The sequence below is a fragment of the Trichosurus vulpecula genome, assembly GCF_011100635.1.
Source record: "Trichosurus vulpecula isolate mTriVul1 chromosome X unlocalized genomic scaffold, mTriVul1.pri SUPER_X_unloc_1, whole genome shotgun sequence".
Lineage (NCBI taxonomy): Eukaryota > Metazoa > Chordata > Mammalia > Diprotodontia > Phalangeridae > Trichosurus > Trichosurus vulpecula.
The window spans coordinates 1,252,960-1,268,163 of NW_023494377.1; positions in this window are offsets into that span (position 1 = coordinate 1,252,960).

A 15,204-nucleotide genomic window follows, 5' to 3' on the forward strand; every position below is an offset into this window, starting at 1 on the left:
TCCCTAGTCCAGGTGGGTGAGTCCCTCTCCAGTGAGTTCCCGCTGGCAATATCAATCTTCCAGGATATATATAGTTTTCAAATAAAGACTCAGCACCTGGCTGGCTCAGTGCAGAAAGGCATGAGAGCCTACGTGCTTAGCTGGCTCTATGTGACTCGGTGTGGGATGTGTCACAGCTGCGAACTGGGCCAGAGTTCAAAGGAGCAAAACATCGTGATTGGTAAGGTAAAATACCTGTGTACCTTTAACCTGGGAACACGGCCCCTGTTCCAAGGAGAAAAAGGGAACACATATAGTCACATAGGCCTATTAATGGACGGGGAAGATCTTATATTCCATTAACCCTTCACTTACATAAAGGTAAGGGCTCTCTAACTTGTGTATAAAGTCATGAGTCTTACCAGTAGTTAAGTCATCTGCAGTTATCTCCTCCATATCACAGGTTTAGGAGCATGGTGTCCGCCCAATCAGGAAAATCCACATAAAATGTTTTGTCCCTCCCTTCACACCAGAGAAGAAGTCTGAATTATTATGGCATTTTTTTAAAAAGTTGATATGATATAATACTATACGTATATTTTATGCATTTCTGAGTTTCTAAACTTTTTCTGTGTCTTCTGTTGGCCTTCGCAAGTTGTCTGCAGCTTTTGCAAAACTCCCCACAAATTCCCATTTAATTTCTTATGCCAACCTGAAATATATTGAAACTTTGATGGGGAAAGTCACGATCTGGAAGGGATAACTATACTAACAAAAATAATAGGTTTCTAGTGACCATCACTCTCTTGGTATAAGACAACTTCCATGCCTTCCAGGTTAGTAAGAGTATGCGGTACCAAGAATTTGTTTGGGTGTGATAAGCCAACACTGGTGCAGGTATGAGACAGATGACCAGGTCCTCGAAAGCCTGTTCATACTCCTTGCCCTGATGGTCTCTAAATTGTATGGAAGGAGTGTAAGGTCAATAGGAAATAAGATCTTCCCCGCCCATCAATAGGCCTCATGTGGAGCCCATTAAGGGAAGCTTGCTTGCTTGTAGGAAGGCTTACACACCTTTTGTTAATTTCTAATTAGGCATTGAGCCTAAAGAGTATATATTCTGAGAGGTGAGCTTTTGCTTTGGGGGCTCGCTTATGAAAAAGATGTTGTGATTCCCTGGTTGAGACTCTGAGTGGCCACATGTTCAGAGTTTCCCAACTCCTCAGGGGTAAAGGCTCTCTCGATTCATTGGTGGATGTAAAACTTTGATTCAGGCAGTAGAGCCCTGTCTGCTGGTCTCTATTTCTCTGCTTTGTATTTTTTCTGTTTAATTAAAGAAGATCATTGACCCCTTTTAAGTTGCTTTCCTAGTAAAGCAGATAAAAGAAACTGCACCAGCAGCCATTCTGGGTGTGCCAGTGTGGTTGCCGTTACAAGGAGTCAGCCTAGATTGCCCTTTGATGTTCTTCTGTTCCTGGTCCTTCCCAACCTTATATGCATAAACCAGATCTCTGAGAGGCTTAGCAATGATTGTCTAAGTCTTTACAAATTCTCCATTGTAGTCACCCAATCCTAGAAAATCTCTGGCACTTGAAGAGTCTTTAGCTGGCTAGCTGGTGAGCATATCCATTTTCTCTGGATCAGGGCTACTGCCCTGTTGAGACTAAGTGGCCTACATACTTGATGGAGCTCTACAAAACTAGCGAGTAATGAATGAGCCTCACACAAAGTGAGAACCTGAAAAGACCTTAGCATGAAAGGGCCACGGTCTCACAATGCATCCTGGGCCATCTCCAGTCATCCTGGTGAATATCAGGCCACTGGACCCAGATGGCTCTGGAGGAGAAAGTGAGGCTGGTGACCTTGCACAGCCCTCCCTCACTCAAACTAAAGTCAACTGCAAGTCATGTCATCATTTCCCCCGATGTCATGGTCTTCTTCAAGAATGAAGGACAAACACAACAACACAACAAAACTAGCAATTGTCAACTGACAACTTCAAACCAGCCCCCTACAGCTGTTGTATTACTTTCCCATGTGCCTCCAAGGTCATCCAAAGACAACGAGGTCCATATCTCCGTGTTTTCCATGAATCTTTTTTTTTGAAGGTGGAGCCAAGATAGTGGAGTAGAAACAGGGACCTGATTGAGCTCTCCCCACAAACCCCTCAAAATACCTGTAAAAATGATTGTAAACAAATTCTAGAGGAGCAGAAGCCACAAAATGACAGAGTGAAGCAGATTTCTAACCCAAGACAATCTGGAAGGCCAACAGGAAGGGTCCATTGCACCATGAACCTTTTTTTAAAGAAATAAAATTGCATTGATGCCTTTTGTTTTTCCATGTCCCAAATATCCCTCTGTGTCTCTCCTCTCCCTCCTCCAGAGTCATCTCTTATAACAAAGAATTAAAAAGAAAAGAAAAAGAGGGAGAAAAAAACCCAGAGAAACAATAAATGCATTGAAAAACGATCTGACGATATGTGCAATGTTCCATATCCATGGGCTCCTCCCCTCCCACCCCCCAAAGACACATACATATTCTTTTCCACAAATCTCTAAGAAGTAGAGAGTTCCCTCCAGATGCCTTGGGTCAAGTGTTCAAATTGGTCTGTTTCTGCCAGGCAGAGGAAAGCTGTCTTCTTGTCTTCTTCTGCCATGGGAATCTGACAGCTTTAGGTCCAGGACTGAGAAGCCTTGGCTACCCAGCAGACAATCCTGGGCATCTTGACCTTTCATCATGGTGTACTTGGTCCACATTTGTTCTTAAAGGCAGCTAGTGGTGCAGGGAATAAAGCCTTGGACTTGGAGTCAGGAAAACCTGAGTTCAACCCTGGCCTCAGATACTTATTGTGTGACTCTGGGTAAGTCACTTAATTCTTGATTTCCTCATCTGTAAAATGGGGATAATAAGAGCAGTCATCTCCCTAGATTGCTGTGAGGATCAAATGACACAATATTTGTAAAGCGCTTAGCACAGTAGCTGGCACATAGTAGGTACTTTAAAATGGTCATTAAATGTTTTAAAAAAATTATTCAAAATTTGGTAGTCTACATCAGAGGCATATCAAGCTGGCAGCAAACTCCCCAGTGCTGAGTGCAGCTGAGTCAGATTAAAATACAACACAGATAATGTTAATTTGTAGTTTTCTAAGTCAATATATACCCTGCAGAGATCTGTTTCTATTTGAGTTTATACATATTTGGATTGTCCCAATCTTCTTCCATACCACCACTATGGGCATGAGTATAATGATGCTGTTTATTAGCATTTCTTTCATGTGGTTTCTGAGATGTTTCATCTCTGATAAGGCAATCTTTCCAGATCACTATTGAAAAGGTCAAGAATCATTGACGTAGGTTATGTGCTTGCCTCCTACTCAATAAGAACATGTTGTTCTTTACACTCAGTTTCTTCCTCTTATGGTCCCTCCACTCTTCTGGCATTGGAGAGTCACCAAAGTTTCCCTCAACCCCCTCAGTCTAGTTGGAGGACTCAGTGCTTTTGTGATACCCTCTACCACCACCTATTTCTGGTTTCTCATAAGCTTATAACCAGGACACATGGATGGTTGGGGAACCCAGAGTGAGTTCCAACTCACTGCCTGCGCAATTCTACTAATAGTTTGAAGACTAGAGTTGGTTCCAATCCACATAGATATACCAGAGAAAGGTTGAGAAGACATATGGACTGATGGAGATCCAAGTAAGCAGAAGCAGCCAGTCAATCAACCAATAATCTTTAATTAGGCATCTACCATAAGCCAGGAATCGAACCTAGACAACGACTTACACAATGATTGCAATAATGCAAGGGAAATAATACAGAAAGACATGGCCCACCAGACTTGGAATCAGAAGGAGCTAAGTTCTAATCCCCTCTCAGACTAGTCGTATGACCCTGGATAAATCACCTCATTTCCCTAGGTCTTAGCTTCCTCCTTGGCAAAATGGAAAGGGGGAGACGACGACAGGGGCCCCCAAAGAATAAAAATTACAAGAGAACATAAAGTTGGAAGGAAGCCTAGACAAGTAGGACAGTTTTGAAAGTTACATGTTAAGTTTATTATATGTGTGAAAAGAAAAGCAAGTTCCACGTAACAGAGATTCCTGGTTTCATGTCCAATCCTCTCCTTCTGTTCCACAACGTATATGGAAGTGCTCATTTGATGTGAAGTAAATCAAAAGAAATAAAATGGAAAAAAGAGAAGAAGAAGCATTGAACTCGATGGTCTCCCTTGCACCTCTAAATCTCCAATCCCATGCTCAGTGCTGTGCTCAGTACTAATAAGGAAATGTAACCTATTAGGCACAGATTTAGGTACCCATTGGTACCCAACACATGGCCAGTGTATTGGTTTGGTTCACTTAACTATGCTTTTTGGCATAGTTATGTTGGAGGGCCAGTATTATTAGGGAGGGATAGCAATGTAAACAAATGCATCGCTAAAACTCTAAGAGATGGAGGGAGGGAGAGAGAGAGAGACAGAGAGAGAGAGAGAGAGAGAGACAGAGACAGAGAGACAGAAACAGAGACAGAGAGAGAGACAGAGAGAGATAGACAGAGAGACAGAGAGAGAGAGAGAGAGAGAGAGAGAGAGAGAGAGAGAGAGAGAGCATGGTTGTGGGGGCTGAGCCTGCCCTCCCTCCAGCCACTGACCTTTGTCAAGACTTTCAAGGCCAGGAGTTAGATTAGGTACAAACTTAGCCCACATATGAGAATTTATTTGAGGAGCTGAGGGAAGCGGAACTGATTAGGGCTGAGCTGCCTCCCTGCTTACACTTGCTGATAAAGCATCTGAGGGAACACTGAAGGCCGAGTCCTTCTTTCTGTACTCATCAGCAGAGCTGGATGATTATGGCCCCTGTTTCCCAGAGATTTGCTCTTTACTCAGTTCCTAGTTGGGAGCATCTGAGAACTAAATTTCTGGGTTCTCATCCTCCCTGATGCTTGGGGAGTTGGAATAGAGATGAAATAAAAGTTGTACTTTTCATTTGTACATTTAATTTCCTGTGGCTCCCTATTACCTCCAAGGTCAAATAGAAAATCATCCATTTGGCTTTTAAAGCCCTTCCTACCTTTATACTCTCCTCTAAGTACTTGTAAGACCCAGGGATACCTTTGCCTTCGCTGTCGCCCATGCCTGGAATGCTCTCTCTCCTCATCTCTCACTCCTTCCTGGCTTCTCTGGCTTCCTTAAAGATTCATCTGAAATCTTCCCTTCTGCAAGAAGCCCATCTCCAATCCCCCTTTATGCTATTGCTTTCCTTCTGAGATGGGCAGCTGGGTGGCACTTCAGTGGATAGAGTGCCAGGCCTGGAGTCAGGAAGACTCATCATCTTGAGTTCAAATCTGGCCTCAGACACTTACTATCTGTGTGACCCTGGGCAAGTCACATAACCCTGTTTGCCTCAGTTTCCTCATCTGTAAAATGAGCTTGAGAAGGAAATGGCAAACATTTACATAGTTGTTTGCTCTTTGTCTTTCCCCTTTCCTTCAGAGCAGGAACAGTTTTTTTGCCTTCCTTTTTATCCAAAACACTTTAGCACACTGCCTGGTACGTAGGAAACTAATTAATAAATATTTGTTGATTGTGGTATGCAGCTAATGATCAGATGTTAATATAAGAAGTAGCATGGCTTATCAGTTAGAGAGTTAGCTTCAGAGTCCAGAAGACCTGGATTCAAGTTCCAATTCTGACATAGGCTGACTGCTTCCTGGGCAAGTCACTTAATCTCTCTATGCCCCAGCTCTCTAAGGCTATAAATATAACATAATATATTTAAATATAAATATATGAAGCAGAGAAGGTACAAATCTGTTTCGGTAGAAGGAATTTCCTTGCCAGGTGTTCCATGCATAAATGAATTATATATACATATATGTTTATATAACTATGCATATTTGTTAATGGGTTCCCCCCCATTGTAGTTGGGGGGGTGAGAAAGAGAGAAAATAAATGTTTGTTAATTTAAAAATGAAATTTAATTTTAAAATGCTTGAAATAGCGTGTCTGTCCAATAGCACCCCATTGTTTGGTCTTGAATCCTTTGCCCCCTTATTCTGTCACACTGTTCATGCCATTCTGGCCCTCAGCATGGGGTCACTCCACATCTACCTTCTCCACTCCTACTCCTAAGCTAGACACTGCTGGGGAAAGTCACAAAACAAACTCATGGTATTTTCCAGAATCTCAATGCCACACGACAATATTTTTATTCTTTACTACCTGACTCTCTATCACGTTCTTTCTAGTGGATGGTTCAGCCTTCCTCCTTTCTTTTCCTGTCTCCAATACTACACCAATGCCTCTCTCATAGCAGATGACCTCACCTCCTATTGTCATTCTTCTCCGGTACACCATTGGTAGTGTTCAATTATTCTAGAAATCAATTTGGAATTACGCAAAGAAAGTGACAAAAATATCCACACCCTTTGACCCAGAGATATTCCTACTAAGCGTAAATGCCAAGGAAGTCAAAGACAAAAAGGTCCCATATGCCCCCCAAAATATTCATAGTATCATTTTGGAGTGTCAAAACATTGTAAACAGAATCAGTGCCCATCACTTGGGGAGTAGCTAAACAAATTGTGGTACATGGATGTAACTGTGGTATAAGAAATGATGAATATGGAGAATATAGAGAAGCCTGGGAAAACTTACATGAACTGATGTAGAGTGAAATATGCAGCAATGAGAAAGCTATAGATGGATAGATAGACAGACAGACAGATAGATAGACACACATACATATGATATATATGATATCTGTATATTATAGATCTGTATCTTTTTATCTATCTATAAATATATACACCCATTGTTAGGAAGCAGCATAGTATGGTGGCTCAGGCATAGGACTCTGAGTCAGGAAGACCCCGGTTCAAATCCTGCCTCAGACAGTTGCTAGGTGCATGACCCTGAACAAGTCACTTAAGCTTGTGAGGTCTCAGTTTCTTCATCTGTAAAAGGAAGAGGTTGGGTTGGATGGCTTCTAAGATCTAGATCTATAAACATGACTACAATAATGCAAATGGAAAAAAGAAAAAGCAAATTAAATGTGGTATAATTTTAGAATAGTATGACCCAACTTGTTTTTTAAGAAGACATGACAGAGCACCAGCCCTGGAGTCAGGAGTAGCTGAGTTCAAATCCGCCCTCAGACACTTGACACACTTACTAGTCGTGTGACCTTGGGCAAGTCACTTAACCCCAATTGCCCTGCCTTTCCCCTGCAAAAAAAGAAGAAGAAGACATGACAGTGTGTTCTGTATTTTATTTTTTAACTAACCGTATGGAAAGTTGCCAGTAAAGACTTTGTCCAAGGGTCAATTTAAAAAAAAAAAAAAGAGGTGAGAAAATGCATCTCCCTCCTTCCTTTGCAGAGGTAGGGGAATGCCGGTTCAGAACGTTGCATGCATTGTCAGAATTGTTTGATGTGTTGATTACTTTTGCCTGACTGCTTTTTTTACCCTTCTTTTTTCTTTTCTTGTTAGGTGGAATGGCTTGCTGGGTAAATGAGGAGAAGGGATATATTTAAAGACAAAGGTGATCTTTGAAAACAAAAGGCCACTGAAAATAGAAAAAAAGAAAGAAAAATCAGGCCTTAGACCAGGCCTGCACAACATACAGCTGCCAAAGGATTTTGGGCGGCCCATGAAAATTGTAGAGGATGTAAAACAGGGCTGAACAACATACCTCGAACCACAAGGGGCCTGTGGGCCTATGTTGTGCAGGCCTTCCTTGGGCCATCAGCTCCCTCATCTTCTCTACTCTATACCTCACAAACTCTACCTTGTTAGGCATTCTCTCCTCCTTGCCTCCTATCTCTGAGGAAAAGTTGTTCCTCCTCCTGGGGAAGACGACCCCCTCAACTTATGCTGCTGATTCCCATCCCCTCCTGCCTTCTCCAGTAGCTTGCCCCATTGATCATTCTTGAATATTCAAGCTTTCCCCATCTACTAGCCCATTCCCCTTTTCTTATAAACTTGTTCAGGTAGGGTTATGCTTAGTGGTGGGATTCAAATAAATTAACAACCAGTTCTCCACGGAACTGAGCTAAGGCGCTGCTGCCACTGATGTGGAGGGTACAGGGCCTCCCCCGGTTTGCCGAACTCCACTGAACCAGTGCAAACCAGCTGAATCCCACCACTGGGGTAAATTTACAACTGGCTTGACACCCGTCTGGTTCTTGAGGAGAAAATGAAGCAAGACACACTTTGCAGTTTAATCTGCATTATTAACATTTTCTCCCTACTTTCTTAGGTCTAGATAGTCAACAAAACTATCAGTTGAGCCATTATGTGTAGAGTTTGCCAGATTTCTGAGGTGTAAATGCTCATGCTGAAAATTTAACAATCAGCTGTTAAGAGCTGGTTTGACTTGGCTCCAGCACACACCTGCCCCAGGGGTCTCACTGTGATTAAAAACCTGTCCCTTCTTCAGAATAACCTGGAAGGACTTGTGATCTGATGCCGAGTGAGGGTAGCAGAACCAGGAGAATGTTATACACCATTACAGACACAGTATCTGTGATGACTAACTTTGATAGACTTGGCTCTTCTCAACAATGCAAGGTTCTAAGACAGCTCCAAAAGACTCATGATGGAAAAGACTATCCACACCCAGAGAAAGAATTAGGGAGTCTGAATGCAGATTAAAGCAAACCATTTGCTCTCTTTTTTTCCTTCTTTTTTGGTTTTATTTCTTCTTTCTCATGGTTCATTCCACTGGTTATAATTCTTCTTTGCAACTTGACTATTGGGTGAATAAGTTTAATGTGAAGTTACATGTAGAACCTATATTGGATTACATGCTGTCTTGGGAGGGTGGGAGGAGAAGAAGGAAGAGGAGAAAATTTGGAACTCAAAAACTTGTGGAACTGAGTGTTGTAAACTAAAAATAAAAAATAAATTTAAAAAAAACCTATGCCTTCACCTTGCCATCTCCTCAAGCTATCAATTGGTAACTATGCCTCTCCTCCCTTCCATTGCCAAGCTCCTAGAAAAACTAACATACAGAAAGAGTTCACTCCCTGTCTTGACTTCCTCCACCCCTTCATTTTGCATTCTGATTTCTGGCACCCCACCTTGGGCATTCTACTGAAGCTATTTGGTCCCACAATTTCTTCACTTCCTGATCTTATGTCTCCTCTCAGTACTCATTCTCCTCCAACATTGCAGTTTTGGACAGTGTTGACCACCTACCTCCCCTGCTGGATATTCTCCCTTCCCCCCACTTCCATGACACCTCTCCCTCCCAATTCTCCATTTCTTTGACCAGTCTTCATTGCTGAGTCATCATCAGCCACCTCCTACTCACTAAGGGTATCCCCTAAGGCTCTGTCTTGGGCCCCATTCTCTTGTCTCTCTCAACTCTCTCCTATGGCGATCTCTTGTGGGTCCCCTGGGTTCAATTATTTATACACAGATGACTCCTGCAACCAATGGCTTTCACTTGAATAATAGTCTTCCATCACTAGTTACCTGCTGGACATCTTTACCTTGAGATTCTGTTAGCATATTAACCCAGTGGTGGGATTCAAATGAATTAACAACAGATTCTCCAGGGAACGGAGCCGAGGCAGAACTCAACCTAAAATTAGTAACTGGTTCTACCCAACCTGTGCGAACTGGCTGAATCCCACCACTGTGTCTCAACCTTAGTACGTCCAAAATGGAACTCATCACCTTTCTTTCCCTTTCTTCAAACCTCTATTCCTTTGGAAGGCTTCATCACCCTTCCAGTTATCCAGATTTGCAACATTGGAGGCACCTGCTAAAACAATCTTCTCAAGGCCCAGATTTGACCATGGTACTCCCCCACTCCCAATTCTTCCCTCCTGCCCCTTGCAAAACAAAGTCCTCAGCCCAGCACACAAGGCCCTCCACAATCTGCCTCACTCTGACCTTCCTTTCCAGCCTTATCACACTCTTTGTTCTAGCCAAACTATTCTGCTGGCTCTGCCCCAAATTCATTCCACTTCTTTCTCCATATCTTTATAAAAGTTATGGCTGTGATACATTCCCTCTTCATAGGATCCTAGATGTAGAGCTGGAAAGCACCTTAGAGGCCATTTGGTTTTATTTTAGGGAGAGCAAACAGGCCCAGGGAGGGGAAGTGACTGACTCAAGGTCACCCATAGCATCCTAGGTATGATGTGTCTAGTGCCCCCGTTTTACAGATGAACAACTGAAGCTCAGGGTTACATAGCAAGTAAGTAACTGTGGCTGAATTTGCATCCAGGTCATCCTGCTCCAAGGCTAGCACTCTATCCACTAGACTGGGTTGTCTCTGCACCTATGAATCTCAGAGTTATCTTACTTCAAGGCTCAGCACAGCGGTATCTCCTAACAGAAGCCTTTCTTGACTTCTTCATTCCATCTAATTAATACTCTCTATCTCCCCAAATTGGGCAGCTAGGTGGCATGGTGGATAGACTCATCTTCCTGAGTTGAAATCCTGCCTCAGACACTCACTAGCTGTGTGACTCTTAGCAAGTCACTTCACCCTGTTTGCCTCAGTTTCCTCATCTGTACAATGAGCTGGAGAAGGAAATGGCAAAAGCACTCTAGTATCTCTGCCAAGGAAACCCCAAATGGAGTCATGGAGAGTTGGACATGACTGAAAAATGACTGAACAACAATAAATCTTAAATTAGTCAGTTAAACATTTATTAAGTGCCTACTATGTGCCAGGCACTGTACTGAGTGCTAGGGATACAGAGAAGGGCAGTAGATAGTCCCTAACCTCAAGGTGCTCACAATCTAATGGAGGAGACAACATGGAAACAACTTTGGACCCACAAGCTACCTATGGCAGGAGTGGGGAACCTGGGCCTTAGAGGCCACACGTGGCCCTCTAGGTCCTCAAGTGTTGCCCTTTGACTGAATCCAAACATTACAGAACAGTTTGGATTTGGTCAAAGGGCCACACTTGAGGACCTAGAAACCCACCTTTGGCCTCGAGGCCACAGGTTTGGATTCAATGAAAGGGCTGTACTTGAGGACTTAGAGAGCCACATGTGGCCTTGAGGCCACGGGTTTGGATTCAGTGAAAGGGCTGCACTTGAGGACCTAGAGAGCCATATGTGGCCTCAAGGCCACAGGTACCCCACCCCTGGTCTATGGGATAAATTGGAAATAATGAAGGGAAGCTTTAAGGGGAATTGGGAAAGGCTTCTTGTAGAAGATGGGATTTTAGTTGGGACTTGAAGAAAGCCAAGAAGTGGAGATGAGGAGGGAGAGCCTTCCAGGCAGGGGAGACAGCCAGAGAGAATGCTAGGAGCCAAGGGATGGAGTGACTTATTAGAGGAATAGGCAGGAGGCCAGTGTCACTGGATCATAGAGTATATTGGTATAAGATGTAAAAAGACTAGAAGGGATGGGGGGGCAGGTTATGAAGGGCTTTGAACACCAAAGGGAGGTTTTTATATCAGATCCTTGAAGTTACAGGTAGCCACTGGAGTTGACTGAGTATGGGGCGGGGGGGGGGGGGTAACATGATCAGACCTGCATTTTATTTATTTATTTTTCTTTTTTATTCATTTTTAACTTAAATACAAAAAGACCAAAAAAATTTTCCCTTACACAGCACAACATAAAAAAGATTCAATATAAAACCATGAATTTCTATTTCACACTCTTTACATTTTTTGAAAAAACTATGTAAATAAACACTACACATCATTTTCAAAGCTGACCTGCTTTTTTGTGCTTCCTTCTAAGTTTTCTTTTGTTCTCTGCTGTGCACTTTTTTCCCCCTCCCTCCCCACTCCACCCTAGAGAAGGTTACCATTAAACACAAATTATCTCTATCTCTATCTCTATCTCTATCTCTGTCTCTGTCTCTATCTCTATCTCTATCTCTATCTCTATCATCTCATCTACATCTATATCTATATCTATGTCTCTATCTATCTATCTATATGTGAGAAAGGAATTTCATTGTTCTGTTTCCACAGCACTATGGGGGGGAAACACCAGGACCCTTGGGCTTCCCCCTATTCAATTTTATGGTTAGGGTACATCCTGTCTGAAATAGGAACTAGAGGCTGGGATGTGACAACCCCTCAAAGCCTGAGAGTTCAAACAAGGGGCAGAGTTCTCTTGCATCTGCGCATGCCTAATAACTCTCCTACATATTAACTTACACACCCATGCATAGATTATCCCTCCATTTTTTGAACATGCAATGTATGTTCGGGAGGAGGGCCATGTTAAGGAGTAATGTTTAGTGGGTGGGCTAGAAAGAGTGTAACCTGGAAGTGGTAGGACCAATCCCAGCTCTGAAGGGAGAGACCAGGAATGATTAACCCCATATAAGGCTCAGTTTGATTTCTATACTGTGTGTATGTCCCTTTTTATCATACACCCAATTCTTGTAAGAATTGTAAATAAACACTTCTTTCACCCACTTCAGTTTAAGTTTTGTTTCTTAAGGGAGTAACTGAACCCTGTTTCTAACACACATATCTATATATCTCTATCTCTATCTCTATATCTTTGTGTCTATACACACACATATATAAAACCACACTATACATACTTCTATTTAACAGTTCTTTCTCTGGATATGGACAGCATCTTTCTTTATAGATCCTTTGTAGTTGATTTGAGTATTTCTAATACTCAGAATGACTTAGTGGTTCAAAGTTGTCCTTAGAACAATATTGCTATTACTTATACAACGTTCTGTTAGTTCTGCTCATTCAGACTTGCATTTTAGGAAAGATCCTTTGGTGGCTGAATGGAGAATGCACTGGAGTGGGGAGAGCCTTGTGGCAGGCAGCCCCACCAGCAGTTACTGTAATAATCCAGGAGTGAGGTGATGAGGCCTACACCAAGGGGATGGCGCTGTCAGAGGAGAGAAGGGGGTGTGTTAGAGAGATGTTGCAGGGGTAACATTGACAAGCTTTGGCAACATATTTTTTCCTTGGTTTTCTTTCCTTTAGGTGTGTGTCTTCTTTCACAACATGACTAACAGGTTAATATGTGTTGTGTGATTTCATGTGGATAATTGATATCATATTGCTTACTGTCACAGGGAGGGAAGGAGAGATAAAATTTGGAACTCAAAAATTTTTAAAAATAAATGTTAAAAATTGTCTTTACATGTAACTAGGGACAAAATAAAATATTATCTTAAAAATTATTATTTTTAAAATTTTGAGTTCCAAATTCTCTCCTTCCTCATCCCTCCCTCAACCTCTGAGAAGGCAAGCAATATGTTGTCAATTATACATGTGAAATCATGCAAAACCTGTTTTCGTGTTAGCCGCCTTCTTCCAATTTGTCTGGTCAGCCCCGGTCCTCCAAATTGTGACCTTTGAGGAAGGGTTCTAAGGCACGTGTGAGCCCCTCTCTCGTACAGGGAGCAGCGTCCTTGTCTAGGTCAGACATTTTCTCAGCCCTCCTGGAGTTCACTCTCTTGGCCTGCCTCGCATCTACACTGGCTACCTGGCCCACTGGGGAGGATGATTACCTGCCTGAGCTCATTCCTTAATGATCAGCATTCTCCCACCCCATCATAGCCTCTCTGTCCCAGGACTCTTGATGAACACCCAGCTGTCACTATACAAACGCTGTTTCCCATCCCCCTCTGACAGTGTGAAGGATTAGAAATACTCCCCATGACTACTTCCAGACCCTCCCTCTGCCACCATCACTCAGTAACTTCTCCCCCTTTGCGGTGCATTCAATCCATATTTACCACCCAACCAAAATTCTGGCAGTGAGGGGTATGAGGGAGGAAAGAAGCATTTACTAGGTGCCTACTATGTGCCAGATACTGTGCTAAGCACTTCACAAATGATATTTCACCTGAACCTCACAACAACTCTGTGAGTGTTCTTATTATCTTCATTTTACAGTTGAGGAAACTGAGGCAAACAGGGTGAAGTGACTTGCCCAGGGTCACACAGCTACTAAGTATCTGAGGCTGAATTTGAACTCAGGTCTTCATGACTCCATGCCTGGCACTCTATCCACTGTACGGTCACCTAGCTGCCTCTATCTAATGATCCCAACACTCTCCTCCCTTCCTAGTTCATAATATATAATAATTACATATAATATAAATAATAACTACTTCAGTGACTGGCTCATGATCTCTCTCTTTTCCCTGACTCCTGCCCTCACACTAAGGGACCTCAAGATAATCCTGACGTTCCTTCAAACACTTGAACCTTCCATTTCCTCAATTTACTCATTTCCCATGACCTCCTCCTCCATCCTACCTTAATTACACAAATAGAAATGGTCATATCCTTGATCTTACCCACACATGCACCCCTTCCATGGTCACCAACTCTGAAATTCCTTCATCTGATCATCATCTTTTGTTGTTCTACCTCTCACTCCACTTTACAACCCCTAATTCTGTTCTTTATCCTCATCATGACCTCCAATCCCTTTCCCCCCTCAGTTCTTTCCCAGGTTATCATTTCTGTACTGGCTACATTCTCACCCTTTCCCCAGCTTGACGTCTTGGTGAATCAGTTCAGTTCTATACTATCCCCTACTCTACAGTCCCCTGCTCTCATCTGGCCCTGCCACACCCCAGCTCTGGATTACTCCCACCATCTACTGCCTTAGTTTCTATTCATAGTGTTGCTGAACAAAGTTAGAGAAAATTATGAAACCATGTTTACTGGATTCACTACAGATTTATGTTGCATCATCTCATCTGGGTCAACTGCAACAAGGAGATCCTTTTACAACTCTCTAATCAATTCAACTCACTGTTCCACTCACACGATCAGTTTTTCCAAACCTCATCCCTTCTCAAACTTCCCATGGCTTCCCTTCCCCATACCCTCTTAGCTGAGAATCTTGTCTCACATTTTCCTGAAAAATTAAGGCCATTTGCCATGAGCTCCCTCTTTCTTTCTCCCCTCCCCCTCATCTTATATCACTCAAATACCTTCCCCCATCATTCCCTCCTTCATCTGTCTCTCATGAAGAGGTGGCCCTTCTCCTAGCCAAAGCATGGCCTTCTGCATGCACAGAAAATCTGATTCTATCACCTCTTCTCCTGTAGGTTACCTCTGCTATCATCTCCATTCTATCACTCATCTTCAATCACTCCCTTTCTACCGGCTGCTCCCCTGCTGCCTACGAATACTCCCATGTCTCCCACATCGTTGAAAAACCATCAGCCCAATAACTATCATCCTATATCTCTCCTCTTGGTGGCTAAACTCCTTGAGAAGGCTATCTAGAATC